The 20,840-nt window shown below is 41.9% G+C and overlaps 1 protein-coding gene across 5 annotated transcripts in view; it reads right to left on the bottom strand.

Annotated features, from left to right (window-relative positions):
* The window catches only part of eps8l2 (EPS8 signaling adaptor L2), a 598,035-nt gene that overhangs the window by 177,423 nt on the left and 399,772 nt on the right, over nucleotides 1-20,840 (bottom strand). For 3 of the 5 annotated variants that reach the window (XM_078549091.1, XM_078549096.1, XM_078549095.1), the window contains exon 1: nucleotides 8,555-8,819. The exons of 1 other annotated variant lie outside the window; for it this stretch is intronic. The gene's annotated coding sequence lies outside the window, so the exon portion shown is untranslated. Of the gene's footprint in view, nucleotides 1-8,554; nucleotides 8,820-20,840 lie in introns of those variants that run through there. One more of the 5 variants, XM_078549092.1, reaches the window with a different exon arrangement.

Raw genomic sequence — 20,840 nt, 5'->3', positions numbered from 1 at the left:
CAGCCTGTTGCCAAGCGGCTGGTAAAATTCCAGCCAAAAAGTAGTTTAGTATGCTAATTACATTTCACTCATGGTAGAACATAATTTAAAACAAACAGATTCTGCTCCAAATTCCTTAGTGTTAGAAGAAACACACTTAACCCTTCCCCCCCCCAATGCCAGCCTACACTGAATTTACATCTTACCAAACCATTGGTATTCTAGATCATTATTTAGTGCAACATGTAGTGTAACACAATATTGTAAGCAATTTAGTTTCATGTAGTAGAGAACAACTAATTTTACTAACAACTTAAAAAGATATATACACTACCACCACTACCTTCCTTTTTTAGTGCTTATTATACTTGGCTGTTAAAATTAGGAACTGGAGCAGGCCATTCTGCCCCATGGGTCTGATCCAAATTCAATTAGATCATGGCTGATCTGCACTTTAACTCCAATTCCCTGCCTTTGCTCCATGTCAGTCAAACCCTTACCCAAAGATCTAAAGATCATAGTCTTGAAAGATTCAAATGTTCTATCAATTGTTCTTTGCTGACCTCGGAACACATGGCAGGTTACACAAAGACATGGAATAAAACCAATAACTTAAATCAACTAACGATGGTTATTTTCTGACCACACTACAAATTTTCCTTTATCTGGGGAAGGGAAAATAAACTGGCAGGAATATATAGAACTAGGGTTCCTCTAGAGTAACCCAAAATCCTAAACGTAGAATCATAAATGGTTACAGAACAGAAGGTGGCCATCTGGCCTGTTGTATGTGTGTGTCAGTTCTCTGTAAGAGCAATTCAGTAAAAACAAACAAACATTGACAGACTTGATGTCCCAGAAATTACTTTTAAATTTCAACACAAATGTTGATTTAATTAGAAGAAGTGTTTTATCTTTTACTGTCACTTGTTTCAAGAGCCCATGATTCCATGCATTGCTGTACCCCATTCATCATCATGTACTACTCTGGGCTGTCGAGCTCTGATGCGAAATATTGGGTCTTGAGGAAGAGTGCAGATACCAACTTGCACAGGACTCTACATTTATGTTACTGCATTAAGAAACCTTACTCCAATGCTTTTGTGTACACATGGTGACATCAGCGGTCTGCAGACTAGATCTTTACATTCATTGTTGTAGCCGACAGCGAGGAAACCATCTGCCATCAGCTGTGGCTTGCTAATGTAAAAGTGTTTGAAGCACAATATCCAGGATGCCTCCCAAGCACAATTGGGAAGAATTAGGAATTAGAAAACTGTAATGTTATCAGGGAGTTTTGGGTGACCGTTTCGAACAGAACAAGATGCTTGTCTCATTTTTTTTAAACATCATTTGAGCTCAATTATCTGCAGCACCTTGGAACCACTCCTTGTTATCCATTACTGTTTACACAGAGATTGGTTACCATAACAACACAATGATCTAAATCTAATGCATTGAACTGTACTCCTGTCCTATAACAGTTGAACTGAGTTTTTCAGTCTTGTACAAATATTGACTGCTGTTAACAACCAGCAGTGGTAAGCCATCATAATAGGCGCTTTCATTTGTGCACTGCAGCCGATTGCAAACACCCAATCCTTCTGCCATCAGCTAAACGTGTAAAGATACATTATCTATTTTTCATACAGTAGCGGAGATTCACATAGATGCTACGAGACACCATCAGGAACTTTGCTTAAAAATAAGTGTGCCGACCTGCTTTCCCACATTTGATTCACGGGATATTAGGGGCTAGTTGTTGCATTTTTGCCTCAGAGTCAGAAAGATTGTGGGTTCAAAAGTCCACTCTGGAGGCTCGGTTACATAATTCAGGCTGACACCAGTGAAGTAGTTAGGAAGCATTACACTATCAGACGTGCCACCTTTAGGATGAGGCATTAAGCTCTGTCAGATGGAGGTAAAGATCCCACGGCAGTAAATTGAAGAGGAACAGATGAGTGCTCCCCAGTATCCTAGCTAATATTCATCCCTCAAACACCACAGTTTCTGATCACATCAATCATTTATGGGTCTTTGCTGTGTGCAGATTGGCTGCCACATATTGCATTACAACAGTGACTACACTTTGAAAATACTTTGCAATATTGAGGGTGAGAAAAGGGCTATATAAATGCCATTTTTTTCTTGATTGGATTCAAATTGTAGCAGCACCAGGTACAAATAAAGAACAGCACAGAGATCATAGGATTCCATTTGACTGGCATTCCCACAAGACCTCTCAGCAGAAGCTGATAATGAGGACAAATAATAAGACTCACTCACTTTGATTTAAAATTTTCATCTTAATGTCTGTCACTTAAAAATTTAGAACAGATTGATGCTTTTTAATAATTTGGCCTGGGAACTACTGGGCGAGGTGAAGAGGAAGAGAAGAGAGGGACAGAGCATTATAGTTTTGCACCACACCCCTGATCCACGCCAGATGTATCCTCAAGTCCATCTGAAATTCCTCTGGAACATGGTTGGGTAGACACTGCATTATTCACGGCCCAACCGGACTGACTCAATTGCTTGAGGAATTTTGCTGTGGCACTCAGCAGAGCATTTGTGGGTCTGTATGGCTAAGAAACAGTGATGAATTTACAGAAATGCATCTCTTTCTTCTTTTACCAGTTTTACTAATGCAAGTCAAGTCACTGTGAAACTGGGCATTTTGTTAAGCATCCCAACTCCTGCTCCACTCCCATGATCCTGAATATCTTATGGATGTTCCTGATGTTAACGGGGGAAACCCTCCATACAGCATTTTTCTCTTTTACATTAGGATTATAACAAAAGAGGTGGGGAATATTGTAGGCCAGAAAGAGGCAAAACAAAGGTTCTGCCCAAAACTCTGAACCCTCCCTCAGTACGTTCTTAATCTGCATTTAGAAAAGAGGGAGTGAGGGTTTGTGCCTGGGTCCCTGCACAAGGGAATATTCAAACTACCTTGAATCAGTAATGAGACAGATGTTTAACAAAAGAATTATTCATCCAGTTGCCAATTAATTAAAGCTTGAGAGCCTGAGATTGTGGACATATATTAATGCAAAACAGAACGGGAGCCAAATTTGATAGCTCCTGAAAACAGGTATGGAGATCATGCCTGCACCCGTTGTAGACAGCACATCAACTTTGGTGTTGAGTAGCTGCAGGGGACTCAGGTTTGGGTAACACTAGCACCACTGAAAGCTAGCCTACAATACTGAAAACCAGCCTGCACCACTTGAAGGAAAAGGTCCATAATGACTGGGACCATTTGTGGGGAAAAAAAGAGTGAAATATGGCACAATAGGGGAGAGGGAAGGTCCAAGGTAATCTGTCTTCCAACATATTAGTAGGTTTGCTAAAATGCTACTCCAGGGAAGGTGTCTCCATGGAGCACAACCCTGCTGTCCCCTCTCAGAATTAGAATATTTGTCCTCCCACCACTGTTACTCTGTCATTGTCCCCGATGAGACCTTGTCAGCCAGCCAGCCCTGACTGCTGTCACCCATGTTGAGATGATGTAATCTGGAGCTGGGAATTCTATGGTTGGAGTTGTTCAAGGGTGCGCTGCAATATTCTGCAGTATTCTGCACTGAAAGTCAGTGGCCTTTTGCTAGCGGTGCTATAGCCACTGGGGTGGCACTACATAGGAGTTCTGGGGTAAGCAAAGAATCCAAGACATTAAAGGAATTCAGAAGCGATTTTAAATGTGTGCGCGCAATATGACAATGCTTGATTTATAAATGTTCTTGCTCCTGGAGTGTACCTCTGGTGTCACCCACCACCTCCTATTGCTCATCTATATGCTGCCTCCCTGGATGATTTGGCAAAGGCACAGCATTAGTTTCACATGAACACTGATGACACCGAGCTCTTCCTCAGCAACAACTCTTGCAACTCCTCCACTGTTGCTAAATTATCAGACTGTTATCAGACATGACATCCAATACTGGTTGAGCAGAAATTTCCTCCAATATTGGGAAGACTGATGCCATTGTTTACAGTCTCCACTGCATGTCCTAGCTATCAACTCCATCTCCTCCCCTGGGAATAGCCTCAAATTAAGTCAGTCAATCTGTTTGCAACCTTGATGTCACATTTGATCAAGAGATGAACTGCCAACCTCCTATTTATATCAACACTAAAGCCGCCTATTTCCACCTCTGTAACATCGCCCGACTTCACCCCGTCTCAGCTCATCTACTACTGAAACCACCATTCATGCCTTCATTACCTCTATAGACTCCATTATTCCAACACACCCCTGGCTGGTCTCCCACATTTTATTCTGTAAATTTGAATTCATCCAAAACTTTGCTGCCTGTGTCTTAACTTGTACCAAGTCTAATTCCCCCCATCACTCCTGTGCTCACTGATCAGAGCCAGGCAATGCCTTTACTTTAAAATTCTCATTCTGGTGCTTATCAAATCCTTCCATGGCCTCCTCCCTCCCCATCTCTAATTTCCTCCAGCCCCATAACCCTCCAAGATGCCTGCATTCCTCTAATTCCAGACTCTTGAGCACCACCGATTTTAACTGCTCCACCTCAGTTGCCTAGGTCCCAAGCTCTGGAATACCTTCCACACTTCTCTAACTCGCTTTCCTCCTTTATCATATTCCTTAAAACCTACCTCTTTGATCAAACATTTGGTCATCTGGCCTCATCTCATGTGGCACAGTGTCATTCTTTGTTTTATAATGCTCCCATGAAGCACTTTGGGATGTTTCATTATGATACAGGTGCTATATAAATGAAAGTTGCTTGTCATTTATTTTTGCATTGTGGCCAAGTGGACACTATGGTCAGTTACAGAGGGCAGGGAAGGTGTGGGACTATTAGTGAACGGAGAATTTGGGGTTGTGTTTCCTGGTACCACAGCCAGATGAGTTGTTTATGGCCTGACGGGAAAAGGGCTACACTAGTTGCCTCCTCTCTTCCTCCTCCTCAGCTGGTCACTATATAGCTGGTGGCAAGCATGATGGCGAGGTTGAGCATCATGTAATCATCACAAATCTTGACACGCAATCTGCGGAGTGCTATAGGGCTCCTTAAGAGCAGTCCAGGCAGCAAGTGTTATTTCAGAACATCAATGGTCTGCTTGGTCACATTTTGTGTGGCAGCTTGGTTTTTATTGTTTTCATGCTGCACACTGCAGTCATGAACCATGTCAAAGTGTAGTCCTTGTTACTGAGCAGTCATCTTCTGGGTTGTTGATGTTTATTCAAATACAACTGGCATAGTGGACTGCTGCAGAACGAAAGTATTGTAACTGCTTCCAGCATACCAAAGCTTTGACCTGCACGATATATGTTACTTATGGTCACACACCAGCTGGATGCTGGTGGCGTCGAATCCCTTTGGTTGCCCTACAACTGAATGGACATGCAGCACCAACGGAGTGATGCGTGCACCATCAATGGCATCCTACACTGTGGTGAAACCTGCAAGCTTCACAAAGCCGTGTGTTTACCCCACCTGCTTTTTTCTGGCAAGAGAGAATGAAACATATTCAGCTCTCTTGGAATACAAAGCCTTGGTACCTCATACAAAAATGTGGTTGGAAAACCGCGAGATATAGCAAACATCACTTGCTCCTGTCTGAAAGGGATCTGACAAGTTCATGGCTGCAGCCAGCTTCACAGCCACTAGCAATGTCATCCTCACCCTGCTGAGTTGTGGTAGATTTCAAGGAGGACATACATGATGAAGCACAGATGTCTCACAAACAGGGCTGAGGCAAGGCTCCCATCCCCAAAGTTGGGGGCAAGCCCGTTTCTGCTTGGCCAGCTTGCTCCGCAGCCATTTAACGACCATTGGGCCCTTAATTGGCTTGAGAAAGGCTTTCTACACCTCTGACAGCTGCCAGCCAATCAAATGGCTAGCAGCTCTCATCACCGCAGCACCACTGAGAGTGGTGGCCACTGCTGGGACTGCAGCCCGTCCCTGAAAAGGAGCCACGGAGCCCAGACATATAAGCAAGTCTGTGATCTTGCCAGAGCCAGACAGGCAGGCCCTGATGAAATGAGTGGGGAACGGCCTCCAATGGACACGAGTTGCCCACCCAGGAGGCACCCTCCCCAGTCCAGCCACAATCTCACCAGCCTGCGTCATCGTGGGTGAAATCCAGAAATGGTGGGAAGTAGCTGTTAAGGGCTTCAATTGGCCCACGGGCAAGCAGGCCACACAACACCTCCTCCACCATGGGCAAGATACACCCAAGGGCAGTGGGAGGCCAGTAGGCAACAGTGCAGCACTGCTGTCATGGTGCCCAATTTTACACATGACATCACTCTGCATAATTCCAGCAGACGGTCCCTGCACATGCGTCAATGCTCTCAAAATCTGCACCCAATGCTGCTCACATAAGCAGTGTGCTGTGGACTGGGAGTCAAAACAGACATAATGCTGAAAAGCTGGGCTCAGACACCAAATTTTGCAGCCAAGATCTTTCTATTTTACATCCACTGGCAGCATGCAAACTTTACAATAATAAGACAATTGCACAGCACGCTTTTCCTACAAGACTGCGGCTGCCATCTGTCTGTAATAACCCAAGTGTCCAGTTTGAAAGTGGTGCAAAATATGATCTGGTAAAAAAAAGGGCTTCAGTTTAGTCTTTTCCCCATTTAATGCTGGAGACTTCGGTTACCTGCATGACGGATAAAGCAAACCCCAAAACTTCATCTACAATCCCATAATTTCGCAGTCCTACTTTTGTCTGTGTCTGGTTTTATACTTTTCAATTTTCACCAGTTAGAAAATGCAGTCCACTATTTTGCTACCAGAATAAAGCCAATTTTCCTGATTTTGACTTTCAGGCTCACTCAGTCCTCAAGTCGGAAAAGTCAGGAAGTTTCAACAAGAATCATGAAGTTTCAACACTTTTAGCACTACCCTAGGGTTTTTGGGGCTTTTCTGGGAAAGTGTAGCTTGGTAGGTGCCTGCTGAAGGCTCAAGCCCAAAGGGACATTTAAAAAATGCAACCGGGACGTTGTCTCATTTCCCATCTGGAATTGCTGAGTGTGCTGGTGCATGCCTGCCCAGGAAATATGGCAGTGATGGTCCCTGATCCCTTTGCTAACTAAAGGGTCATATTTCAGGGGAAGGATGATGACGACTTGCAGATAGGCCTCATCCATATATATCCTATTTGCATCAAGCACTAACATTTCACCCCTGCCATCCAATGAACAAGCTCCATATTAACCATGGCTAGTTTGGCATGAAACTTAGCAAAATTGTAACCTAATCAATTAATAGAGGGAAAAGCAAAAAAAAAATTAAAAGGCAAGAGTAACTAAAATTTGGTGGTATGTTGATAATCCATTTATATTACTGGCTCATTCCCAAAAGGAGACAACTGTATTACAGCTTAGCTCACTTGCTGCAAAATCATGCCATTTATACATTTATATTTATAACATCCTTAATATCAGGAGAAGGCTTACTTGGGTTACTGTTGGTAAAGGTGCATGGCTATCGTTCATTAACAAATGTGGACAAATCTGACAAGGTGAACTGCAGGGGCTAGGCATTTAGCTTTGTTGCTGTTGGCACCCAACATGGCTTTGAGCATTTCCCAAGGCTCGAGCACCAGACTATTACTTTATAGGTTTGCCTCTGTAAGTACTTATGTTGTCACTGGCAACCCTATGAAGTGGAATTGGAGAGCATCTGCATTACCACAAAAACAAAAAGGGTTAATAATTCAACTCAAAGGGGCAACACGTTATGGAAACCTGAACATGTAACTCAAATTCCTCATGATATGATGTCCCTTATTAACTCAAGTTATCCTGGTAAGCAATAAAAACTTAGCAAACAATAGTAGACTTTAAAATAGTTTCAGCTAATTTCAAACAGCACCCGATTTCAAATTCTGATGCAAATAGGATATAATGTAGACACGATGCATATACTGTTTATCTTAAATTTCAATAGACAGGGTAATATATCCAATTTACAACTTAAGTGGATTGAAAGCTGCCTAATCACCAAGGACAGACATACCAGTAACATAGTAGAACCTCAACGTCTCTTTTAATGGTATCTTCCCCTTCTCACCCCCAGCAACCCTCTCTGTAACAAATAACCCTCATGCCCACAAAGCACCACTAGTAATTGGTGGCCTAAGCAACTGTTTCCTTTACATACTTTAAAAATCCTCCACCATCTGGCACACTCCGCACTAGAGAAAAATGTCAAGCACCATTTTATTTGTTCCGACTCACACAGAAACCAAAGGAAGACTCATTTCGCGATGTGCATTAACTGATGCCCCCTTCAGACAATGCGCGGAAGGTCAACACAGTTATCTCACAGATAACAATGTCTGAAATTACAGTAATACAGTCGACATCCAAGTAACTGAGTAAATCTACCCCAAAATAATGAATCCTACAGTTAACAATGTGGGATAAGCAGGTATTTCAAAGAACTCCGATCACCACAGAATCAGATTTCAACTTACTTGAGTTTTCTTAACATGAGCACAAGCAGTTCATCACTAAAATGTGTGACCATTGTATTCTAAAGGATCAGGTAATACTTGACATGAATCAAAAAACTATCCATTTGCTTACCAATAAACCAGATACTGTAAGCTCCTTCCCAGGTTCACTCAAACTTTGCAGCCATTAACCCTGCTTGTACTTCTAAGAGGTGAAGTGCCTTATTTCCTCTCTCTTCCCCGTCAGCTGAACTTTGTTCTGGTAGGTCTTACAATAGCAATGCAGCCGGTTCTACCTGCGTCACTCTGCCTCTCTAGTTAGACCCCATACTGCTGGAATAACCAGTATCACTACGTCACTTGCTTGCCGGCTGCCTCTATTCAATGCTCTATTTGTTAAGCTGAGTGACTGCACAGTGTTAACACCCTGTGCTGCAGGTGGAGGCTAAACTCACATTGGAGACTAGCTCCACAGGTGGGAGGGATTTAAAGCAGTCAAACAGGTTACGTTGGAAACCCGCACAGCTGTTATTTAAATATACTGAACAAACTCTCTATCTCAGCTGCCATTTAAGTTGACTGAATGCTCCATAGCCCCTCCAGCGCGCAGCTCAATAACTAAACAGGTATTATAACATGGGTTTGTATAGTGTGCACCATTTACTCAGAACCCTTGACAATTAAGGGGGAAAGGAAGGTGCAAACAAGCTGATGGGGAGAATAACTGAGACGAGGGGAAACAAAGGATAGATTTTAAAAAAAGTTTTAAAGAGGCTTTTGAAAGAAGGGAAAGGGATCCACAAGAAGTTGATGATGAGTTAGGATGGACAAGGAGGAGGTAAATAGAGAAACATAAGAAACCAGGTTTGGAGCAATAGTGAAAATGCATTGTAACTGGTCAAAGAGCACTTGGAGCACCAGAATGATTAAAGCATAACTACCCATCACTGTGTAGAACTGAGAATATTAGTACAATCTAATTGTACTAATCTAATTGGTTGAGGAATGTATGTACATACAAACAAATAAACATAAAATCAAAGAACAGGAATGGATGAGGATCCATTGAATCTGTCAATAATCTAGGTAGTCAACAAGTTATATTTATATAGTGCCTTTAACATAATAAAATGTCCTATTTTTAAGCAAAATATGATATTGGGTCACATAGGGAGATATTAGGTCAGATGATCGAATGAGGTAGGCTTTAAGGAGAGTCTTAAAAGGAGGAGAGTGAGGCAAAGAGAAGGAAGGGAATATCAAGGCTTAGGCCCTAAACAACTGAAGGCGTGGCCTCCAATGGAGCAGTGATTAAATTGGGGATGCTTGAGAGGCCAGAATTAGATGAACGCAGAGGTTACTGGGACTGGAGAAGATTACAGAGATAAGGAGGGGAGGGGCCATGGAGAAATTGGGAAAAAAGGATGAGAATTTTAAACTCGACGTTGCTTGACAGGGAGCTGGTGTAAGTCTTCAGGCACAGGCGATGGGTGAACGGGACCTGGTATAAGTTAAGACACGGGCAGCATCATGGATAAGTTTAGGGTGTAAGACCAGCCAGGGGTCTGTTGGAATGGTCAAATCTGGGTTTAACAAAGGCACGAATGAGGGTTTCAGCAGCAGGTGACTTGAAGCAGGGGCAGAGTCAAGTAATGTTATGGAGATGAAAATAGACATTTGTAGTGCTAGCACGAATATGTGGTCCAAAGCTCATCTTGGGTTCAACCGTGACACCAAGGTTGTGAACAGACTGGTTTAGTCTCAGACACTTGCCAGGAAGAAGGATGGAGTTGGTGGCTGAGGAACCAAAAATAATAGCTTCATTTTTCCCAGTATTTAATTGGAGGAAATTTCTGCTCATGCAGTACTGGATGTCAGATAAGTAGTCTGATAATTTAACATGGTGGAACAGTTGAAAGAGGTGTTGGTGAGGTGGAGCTGGGTATCATCAGTGTACGTGTGTAAACTGACATTGTGCTTTCAGATGACGTTGCTGAATGGCAACATTTAGATGAGAAATAGGAAGGTGAAAGGATAGATCCTTCGGGGGACACCAGAGGTAAAGATGCAGGGGCAGAAAGAGAAGCCAAAGCATGTAGTACTCTGGGTATGATTAGATAGATACTGTATATACTCATATAAAAGTCAATCTCATGTATAAGTCAACCCCATAATTTTTGGCCTAAAAAACCTAATATTTTCATAGACCCTGTGTAAAAATTAATCTGAGTTTTTCAGGGATCAAAGCTCAAAAATTTCAGAACCAAAGTTTAATGCTGGAAATGTTCATGATTCAATTTTATTTTAAATGTAATAATAGTAATGAAAATGAGTACAGGTAAATAAATGCTTAGAACATTTCTACTGTATATTTTTTATTTGTTCAAATTATTTAAATGATCAGACAGTGAATGATAATAAATATGAATTCTTTAGTGTTGTTGCTTTTTACTTCATTCCATTGTGTAGGTCTTTTTTGGTCTTCACTTGGGCCCAAATCAAGTGGCAATGTCACTAACCTAGTAATTTAGCAGTCCTGGCTAATGTCATGGATTCAAATCCTACCAAGGCAGCTGGTGGAATTTAAATTCAATTAATAAAATTTGGAATTGAAAGCTATAAAGCTATCATTGATAGTTACAAAAACATATTTGGTTCACTATAACGAAATCTGCCATCCTTACCTGGCCTGGCCTACATGGGACTCCAGATCCACAGCAATGTGTTTGACTCTTAACTACCCTCTGAAATGGCCTACTAAACCACTCAGTTTAGATTAGCAATTAGAGACAGGCAACAAATGCTGGCCTTGTCAGTGATGCTTATGTCATGAAAGAATAAATTTAAAAAGTATGCACGTCAACCCCATAACCTTTAGCCTAAAATATTGGTCTGAAAATTTGACTTTTACATAAGTATATACGGTAAGAATGGAACCAGGTAAGAGCAGTCCCACCCTTCCACACCGCCACAATTCCTTGACCCACCACAAAGCAATGTAATATCTTGGAAATTTTGCTTTTGGCTACTTAAAGGGAAATGCATCTTTCATCAGAATTTTTTAATCACTTGTTCATGGGATGTGGGCATCACTGGCTAGGCCAGCATTTATTGCCCATCCCTAATTACCCTTGTTCAGAAGTCAACCACATTGTGGTGGGCCTGGAGTCACATGCAGGCCAGAGCAGGTGAGGACAGCAGATTTCATGAACCAGATGGATTTTTATGACAATCAGCAATGGTTTCAGTCATCAATAGATTTTTAATCCCAGATATTTATTGAATTCAAATTCCATCATCTGCCACGGTGAGATTTGAACCCAGGTCCCCAGGGCATTACGGTGGGTCTCTGGATTACTAATCTAGTGACAAAATCATTATGCCACCACCTCCCCATAAATTTTTCAATGCATGAAAGGTTATCAACTTGAAATTTTAACTTTGTTTCTCTCTCCACATGTGCTGCCTGACCTCCACAGGTGCTGTGTATTTCCAGCATTTTCTGTTATTAGTTTGGATCTGAAATATGCCACTTAATTGAAAATTATTTCTTTGCTATATCTGTTTACTCCTAAGAGCAATTCAAAGCAAACATGAAAAGTCACTACCCACTGCATTAATGTTAATGCACACAGTTACTATTCCCTATGCTCAATTAGCATGATCTCTAATATTAAAACTAAATTAAATTCCTGAAATCTAAGACTGTCAGTCAGGCTTGCAGTGTGGCACATTTGCCTATACTGGAAGCTACATGTATTAATACACAGGGCCTAGTTCTCTGCAGACAGAAAGAACATGTACACACAGTGAGTCTGTTTCAGCTGAACAAAACAAGTGGCAGCCATTCGCTGACTCATTCCTCAGGGCAATGCCTTGACCAATCAGGATCAAACTGCCTGGTTTAAATTTCAAACAATGTTTTGTAGTTAACTGTCATTCACCATCACTGGTGCATTCTCCATGGCAACGCCTCCATCAATCAGAGTCCACTTGCCAACCAATCGGCACTCTCTTCACATACAATATAAATTGTTGTTTTCCCCTTATATTGGTATTCTTGCAAAGTGTCCTGATGAGTGCAAAGCTTCGACATGTCTCTTTTTTCAGCAATACATCAGAATGAGTGGATTGGGCCAATCAAAAGTGATGCACACATTCCTGTGAGGGTCTGAAACCTTTCACCATCACAAGAAGAACTATTCTTTCGACCTGTGGTGACCTCGACAGCTGTGCACTAACATGCACCAGACTGTTTGTGTTCACCAAAATTGTCTTCCCAAATGCCCAGGCTCATTAACAAGCTCCTAAAGGAGCTCAATGAGTCATTAATTGGTGGCCTGCAGATTCCCCAAAAATTATAAACGGTCCCAGAAGCATCAGGACTCTGAGATGACTTCTGGTACTGCGATTTTCAAATCCCCAGGCACACATTGAGTTCCAACCCCACGGGCATTTAAAAAGTCCTCCAGAGTATACATGGCGGCCTCAGCACATGTTGAGAGCCCCCTCCCACCACTGCTAAAATACCAGCAGTGGTAGGAAGAGGACCTTAAGTGCCTATTAATCGGTAAAGGCCTCAATTGGCCCAAGAGCAAGCAGGCTACCCACTACCGACTCTGCTGCTGGTAAAATACCAGTAGAGGTGGGAAGGCAAGAGGCATGGCGCTTCCACAATCCCACTCAATTTTACACCTTCCCCCAATTCCTAGCCTGCTCCTGGGGGGAATGGCGCAAAGAGGGGTTTGTGTAAATTCCCAGCCATATCGTGTTTCATACACCATTAGCTTCCCATTTCCTCTTCTTCCAACCAGATCCACTTGCATCACTATTCCTAGGACCTGCCCAGTTGAGCCCTACATTCTCCCTCCTCTTTGCTCCATTGTCATTCACCTTGTTTAAAATCCTTCATTCACTCATCTGTACTCCCACTCACTCTTCCCAGGAGCAAGTACTGAGACGGCAAAGACCTCCAAACCATTTTTCTTTCATCTCTCCCTCCTGCCCTGCATTTATCTTTCCTCCCAAAAGGCTTTCAAAAATCAACTTACTTGTTCCTTTAAATGATAATCCAGACAGTAATGAGAAAAGATATTGAGGCTGAACTTCCCTGGCAGTTTTGTCAGACTCGCAGCATAACTCCAGCAGGACTATGGTGAGATTGCTTAGAAAAAGTGGGGGATGTGAATAGACTCGATCCAATCTTAGTTGGGAAATCTTAGTAGACCTTGAAAGCCTCTGTCTGGCCCTTAAAGACCAGTCATAGAATCACAGAATCTTTACAGTGCAGAAGGAGGCCATTTGGCTCATCGAGTCTGCACTGGCTCACTGAAAGAGCATTCTACCTAATCCCACTCCCCTACCTTATTCTCGTAACCTTGCACATTCTTTCTTTTCAGATAGCAATCCGATTCCCTTTTGAATACCTTGATCAAACCTGCATCCACCACCCTTTCAGGAAGTTCATTCCAGACTCCAACAACCCTCTGGGTGAAAAATTGTTTCCTCACTTCTACTCCTTTTGCCAATTATCTTGAATCTGTGTCCGTTAGTTGCTGATGCTTTCTTGAGTGGGAACAGTTTCTCACTACTTACCCTATCCATAGCCCTCAGGATCTTGACTACCTCTGTCAAGTTTCCTCTCAACCCTCTTTTCTCAAAGGAAAACATAGAATCATAGAAAATAGGAGCAGGAGTAGGTGATTCGGCCCTTCCAGAGTGCTCCACCATTTAGCATGATCATGGTTGATCCTCTATCTCAACACTGTACTCCTGCATTCTCCCCATACCCCTTGACACCTTTACAGCCCACCAATCTATCTATTTCCTTCTTAACTATATTCAGTGACTTGGCCTCTGCAGCCATGTGTGGTAGAGATTTCCATAGGTTCACCACCCTCTGAGTGAAGAATTTTCTCCTCATCTCAGTCCTAAATGGTCTACCCCGCATCCTGAGACTGTGACCGCTTGTTCTAGACCCTCCAGCCAGAGGAAGCATCATCCCTGCATCCAGTCTGTCCAACACTGTCAGAATTTTATACATTTCAATGAGGTCTCCTCTCATTCTTCTAAACTCCAGTGAATACAGGCCTAGTCGGCCCAATCTCTTCTCATATGACAATTCTGCCATCCCAGGAATCAGTCTGGTGAACTTCGCTGCACTCCCTCTATGGCAAGTATATCCTTTCTTAAGTAAGGAGACCAAAACTGCACACAATACTCCAGGTGTGGTCTCACCAAGGCCCTGTACAGCTGCAGTAAGACACCCCTGCTCCAACATACCATTTGCCTCCTTAACTGCTTGCTGCACCTGCATGCTTGCTTTTAGTGATTAGTGGACAAGGACACCCAGGTCCTTTTGTATATCAACATTTCCCAATCTATCACCATTTAATTGATACTTTGTCACTCTGTTTTTCCTACTGAAGTGGATAACTTTGCACTTATTCACGTTATTCTGCATCTGCCATGTATTTTCCCACTCACTCAACCTGTCTAAATCACTCTGAAGCCTCTTAACACCCCCCTAATCACTCACATTCCCATCAAGTTTTTGGAAATATTACACGGTTCCCTCATCCAAATCATTGATATATATATTGTGAATAGCCAGGGCCAAAGCACTGATCACTGTGGTACCCCACTAGTCAGTGCCTGCCACTCCGAAAAAGACCCATTTATTCCTACTCTCTATTTCCTGTCCGATAACCAATTCTCAATCCATGCCATTACCCCCAATCCAATGTGCTTTAATTTTATGCACTAGCCTCTTATGTGGGACTTATCAAAAGCTTCCTGAAAATCCAAATACACCACATCCACTGGTTCTCCCTTATCTATTCTGCTAGTTACATCATCAAAAAACTCCAGTAGGTTTGTAAAATATGATTTCCCTTTCATAAATCCATGTTGACTTTGTTCAATCCTGTTGATATTTTCTAAGTGTCCTGTTATCACATCCTTTATAATAGGCTCTAACATTTTCTCTACTATTGATGTCAGGCTAACTGGTCTGTAATTCACTGTTTTTTCACTCCCTCCTCTTTTAAATAGTGGGGTTACATTTGCCATCCTCCAATATGCTGGAGCTGTTCTAGAATCTACAGAATTTTGGAAGATGACAGCCAATGCATCCACCATTTCTATGGCCACCTCCTTTAGTACCCTGGGATGTAGTTTATCGGGCCCTGGGGATTTATCAGCATTCAGTTCCATTAATTTCTCCAGCACTATTGTTTTAGTATTACTAATTTTCTTCAATTCCTCCTTCTCACTAGACCCTTGGTTCCCTAGTATTTCTGGGAAGTTACTTGTGTCTTCCTCCGTGAAGACAGGCTAAAGTAATCGTTAATTGCTCTGCCATTTCCTTGTTTTCTATTATAAATTCTCCTGTTTCAGACTATAAGGGACCTACATTTGTCTTCACTAATCTTTTTCTTTTTACATACTTATAGAAGCTTTTACAGTCCACTTTTATGTTCCTTGCAAGTTTATTCTCATACTCTATTTTTCCCCTCTTGATCAATCTCTTGGTCCTCCTTTGCTGAATTCTAAACTGTTCCCAATAATCAGACTTGCTACTTTTTCTAGCAGACCCAACCTTTCCAATGTATCCTCATAGCTACAGTTCTTTACCCCTGGATTCATTCTTGTGAATCTCCTCTGTACTCTCTCCAATGTCTTCACATCCTTCCTCAAATATGGTGCCCAGAACTGGACGCAGTACTCCAGATGAGGCCTAACTAGTGTCTTATACAAGTTTAACATGACCTCCTTACTCTTGCACTCAATGCCCCTATTAATAAAACCTAGGCTACCATATGCTTTATTAACTGTTCTCTCAGCATGCCCTGCCACCTTTTGTGGCATGACTTATGTACATATACACTGAGGTCCCATTTTTTCTGCACCCCCTTTAGAGTTTCTCTCTTTATTTTGTACTGTCTCTCCACATTCTTCCAGCCAAAATGAATCACCTCACACTTCTCTGCATTGAACTTCATCTGCCATTTGTCTGCACAATCCACCAATATGTCTATGTCCTTTTGAAGTTCAAGACTATCCTCATCACAGTTAACAATGCTTTAAATCTTCGTATCATCCGCAAATTTTCAAATCATGCCCTACACACCACAGTCCAGGTCATTAATAGAAGAGCAAGGGTCCCAACACTGGCCCCTGGGGAACTCCAGTACAGATCTTCCTTCAATCTGAAAAACACCCATTTATCACTAATCTCTATTTTCTGTCACTCAGCCAATTTATTATCCAAGTTCCTACTTTCCCTTTTATTCCATGAACTAGAATTTTACTCACAAGTCTGTTGTGTGGCACTGTATCAAATGCCTTTTGAAAATCCATATATACCACATCAATAGCATTACCCTTATCAACCTTTTCTGTTACCTCCTCAAAAAACTCTAGCAAGTTAGTTAAACATGATTTTCCCTTAATGAATCCATGCTAGTTTTCCTTAATTATCCTGCACCTGTCTAAGATTTTGTCCCAAACTACAGTTTTTAGAAGTTTCACTGCCACTGATGTCAAACTGACTGGTCTGTACTTGCCAGCATTATTCTGGCACCCCTTTTTGAACAAGGGTGTAACATTCACAATTCTCCAGTATTCCGGCATCACTCCTTTGTCTAAGGAAGACTGAAAGATTATTATTAGTGCCTCTGTAATTTCCACTCACCTCCCTCAGTATCCTCAGATGTATCTCATTCAGTCCTGGTACCTTATCAATTTTAAGTAAAGATTGCCTTTCTAATACCTCCTCCTTCTAAATTGTAAATTCCTCGAGTGTACCAGTTACCTCCTCTCTCACCTTGGCTTGGGTAGCATCCTCTTCCTTTGTAAAGGCAAATGCAAAGTACTCATTTTTTACCTCCACTATTTATCCTGCCTCCACATGCAAGTCTCCTCTTTTATCCCTAATTGGCCCTGCCCTTTCTTTTATCACTCTTTTATTATTTACATGCTTATAGAAGACCTTGGGATTCCCTTTTATGTTAACTGACAGTTTCTTTTCATGCCCTCTCCTTGCTTTTCTGATTAGTTTTTTCACTTCCCCTCTGGTCCTTCTATATTCAGCCCAATTCTCCATTGTATTTTCTACCTGATGTTTGTCATACGCGTACTTCTTCCTTTTCATCTTCCCCTCTATTCTCCCGCCATCCAGGGTGTTCTAGATATATTTGTCCTACCTTTCGCCTTCAAGGGAATATATGTTGACATTGCCTGCAATATATCTTTTTGAAGGTAGCCCATTTTTCAGCCACTGTCTTTCCGCCAACATTTGATTTCAACTCACTTGACTCAGATGCATTCTCATCCCATCGAAGTTGGCTTTCCCCCCAATTAATTATCCCTGCTCTGTATTGCTCATTGTCCTTTTTCATGGCCAACCTAAATCTTATAATACAATGGTTACTGTCGCCTAAATGCTCTCCCACTGTTATTTGATCCACTTGGGCGAACTCATTCCCTAGAACCAGATCCAACAGTGTCTCGTTGGACTGGAAACATACTGCTGCAGAAAATCATCTTGAGCACACTCCAGGAACTCTCACCCTTCTTGTCCCTTTGCACTATTCCTATCCCAGTCTATATTTAGATAATTGAAATCCTCCATTATAATTGTTCTATAATTCTTTCACCTCTCTGTAATTTCTTTGCAAATTTGTTTCTCTACATCCCTTCCACTAGTTGGTGGTCTATATACTACACCAATCAACGTTATTGCACCTTTTTCATTTCTTACCTCTAGCCAGAGAGATTCTGTCCTTGACTCCTCTGGAACATCTCTCTCTCTCTCTGCTGTCACATGAGTTGGGACATGTCCATCACTTTAACTCAAACATTTATTAAATTTTTAAAAACCCTCATGAAACCTCATCCCGCCCATGGATGAGGTTTCATGCTCTTTCTGAAGCCCGCCAGGGCTCCCGGCCTGCCTGCCAACCTTAGGTTGAATGGGCAGGTCCATCAATTATGTTAATGACTTTTTAAATGGCCTCAGTAGGCCATTGACAGGTCAGCGGGTGCACAGCTGATTCGGCTGCGTCCCCACCGACCTGAAAATGGAGATGATGCGGGGTGACATCAGGAGTTCCGCCCGTCATCATCCGGCATAATTTAAGCGTCAGCGAGCGGGCCCTACCCCCCGCTCGCTGACCTAAAGATCCTGCCCCATACGATCATAAGAAATAGGAACAGGATTAGGCCATTCGGCCCATTGAGCCTACCCTGCCATTCAATAAGATCATGGCTGATCTGACTCCACTTAACTCCATTTCCCTGTCTTCCCTCATAACCATTGACTCCCTTGTAGATCAAAATTCTGTCTAACTCGACCTTTAATATACTCAATGACCCAGCCTCCGTTGCACTTTGTGGAAGAGAATTCCAAAGATTGATGAACCTCTGAGAGTAGTAATTCCTCCTCATCTTCCTCTTAAATGTGATACCCCTTATACTTAGACTGTGTCCCCTAGCTCTAGATTACACCATGAGGGGAAACATCCTCTCAGCAGCTACACCTCAAGTCCCCTCAGAATCCTCAGAAACCATTGATTAGATAACCTCAAACATTCTTAGGTGTTCATTATTCTACATTTCATGGCAGGGATAGATTTTATTTAGCCATTCGTTTGGTTATGAAGCCCTTCATTACAGATGGTTGAGAGAAGTTAATATTTATAAAAAATGAAAGGTCAGTGGGAATGTCCCAAACATCGTTTTAAATTCTTTCATATGATGTGGGCAACACCAATATTTGTTGCCCATCTCAAATTACCCTTGAACTAAATGGCTTGCTAGGGCATTTAAGAGTTAACAACATTGGGTCTGGAGTCACATGTAGGCCAGACCAGGTAAGGATGGCAGATTTCCTTCCCTAAAGTACATTAGTCAACCAGATAGATTTTTACAGCAATTGATGATAGTTGTGATGGTCACCATTACTCAGACTAGCTTTATAATTCCAGATTTAATCCAAATTTCAAATGGATTTGAACCCATGCCCCCAGAGCAATAGTCTGGACCTCTGAATTACTAGATCAGTGACATTACGCCAACATCTCCCCCAAAAAACACATCTGAAACGATGCATTAACTGGTTATCTGAAACTAGAAGACTCAATGAGACTATTGTGAATCATTTGTGGCAACATTGAAGAAACCAGGATTAATGGAGCTGCTACTGGAGTATCTGCACATTGATTTGATATTTTCTGGTTTGAAACCTCACCAGCAACTGCAAGAATATTTTTCAGTAAGGTTTCAGTCTCAGATCTTTTTAATTGTACTGGTGTATGAACTCAACCTTGCATATGAGAGTCAGGGCATTCTTCTGTTGGTGAAAAGTATATTGTTGTTTTTCATTTTATTTTGCCACATGAGGAGTATTGGTGAAGGATCGATTGGGATAAGAAGTGAAAGAGGAAAAACAACATTAAAGATAATTTCACTGGAAGCATACCTCAGGTTTGTCTAAATAAAAACTTAAAAAAAAACTTTCTCAAAAACACTTATTACACAGCAGTACTTGGGTATGGTTGCAGAGATGTCTGTGGCCCAACCCTTTCCATCAAGAAAGCTATGCTCCAAACAACAAGGGAATGCATGGAGAAAAAATGAAAATCTACAATTATATTGGCACGTGAACGTATAATTAATGAAATGTGTGTATTATGGGCAACCACAAACTGTACCAAAAACAAATAACAGAAACATACACTCATCTGGCCTATACAGATTTATATAGACAGCTGAAGGCTCTGTGACCCTACAGCTGCAGGCAAAATCTGGTTTAAAGATCCTATTGATGGAGTTTTCAAAAATCCTGTTGTACGTTGGTATAACAGAAAATTTTAATGTTGCTTCCGAGGCAGCACTGTGAGAACAGGAAAATCTTGCTCAACAGATGGGGACCTGGCTTAACAATGGCAGCAAGCATGTTGAGAAAGATCAGGTATACCAGCCTCTACATGAGTTTATAGGCTCAATCAATGATGTTCACACCCACAGGAAGCTGCAACCCTGAAGAGGGTAACATTTTAAACCAGTGATGGCAGTGCGGAGGGGGCAGCTTAAACACCTCTCACACATGGGTAGCCGTCCCTGTTTTCAGGCAGATGAGACGAAAGATGCCAGAAGTTCCCCAAGAGTCACTCACCATTTACAACCATTGGTTCCATGCAAATGAGGCAGCTTCCGACTGATCTTTTAAATCAAATATTGAAGGACAACATTTGTATCACATGTTGTGAAATACATAGGGCCAATAAACCAAAATCAAGATGATTTCTACTGTTGATACAAATCTGATCACTGATGGAACAGACTGCCACCTAGTGCACCTAAGGATTTAGTTGAAGTATTTAAAAATTAAAATAACCAAAGTTTCTGCTGAGAGC

This window comes from Cetorhinus maximus, chromosome 9 (assembly GCF_964194155.1).
Source record: "Cetorhinus maximus chromosome 9, sCetMax3.hap1.1, whole genome shotgun sequence".
Lineage (NCBI taxonomy): Eukaryota > Metazoa > Chordata > Chondrichthyes > Lamniformes > Cetorhinidae > Cetorhinus > Cetorhinus maximus.
Note: the sequence above shows the minus strand (reverse complement) of the source record. Positions and strands in the feature narration are given on the sequence as shown.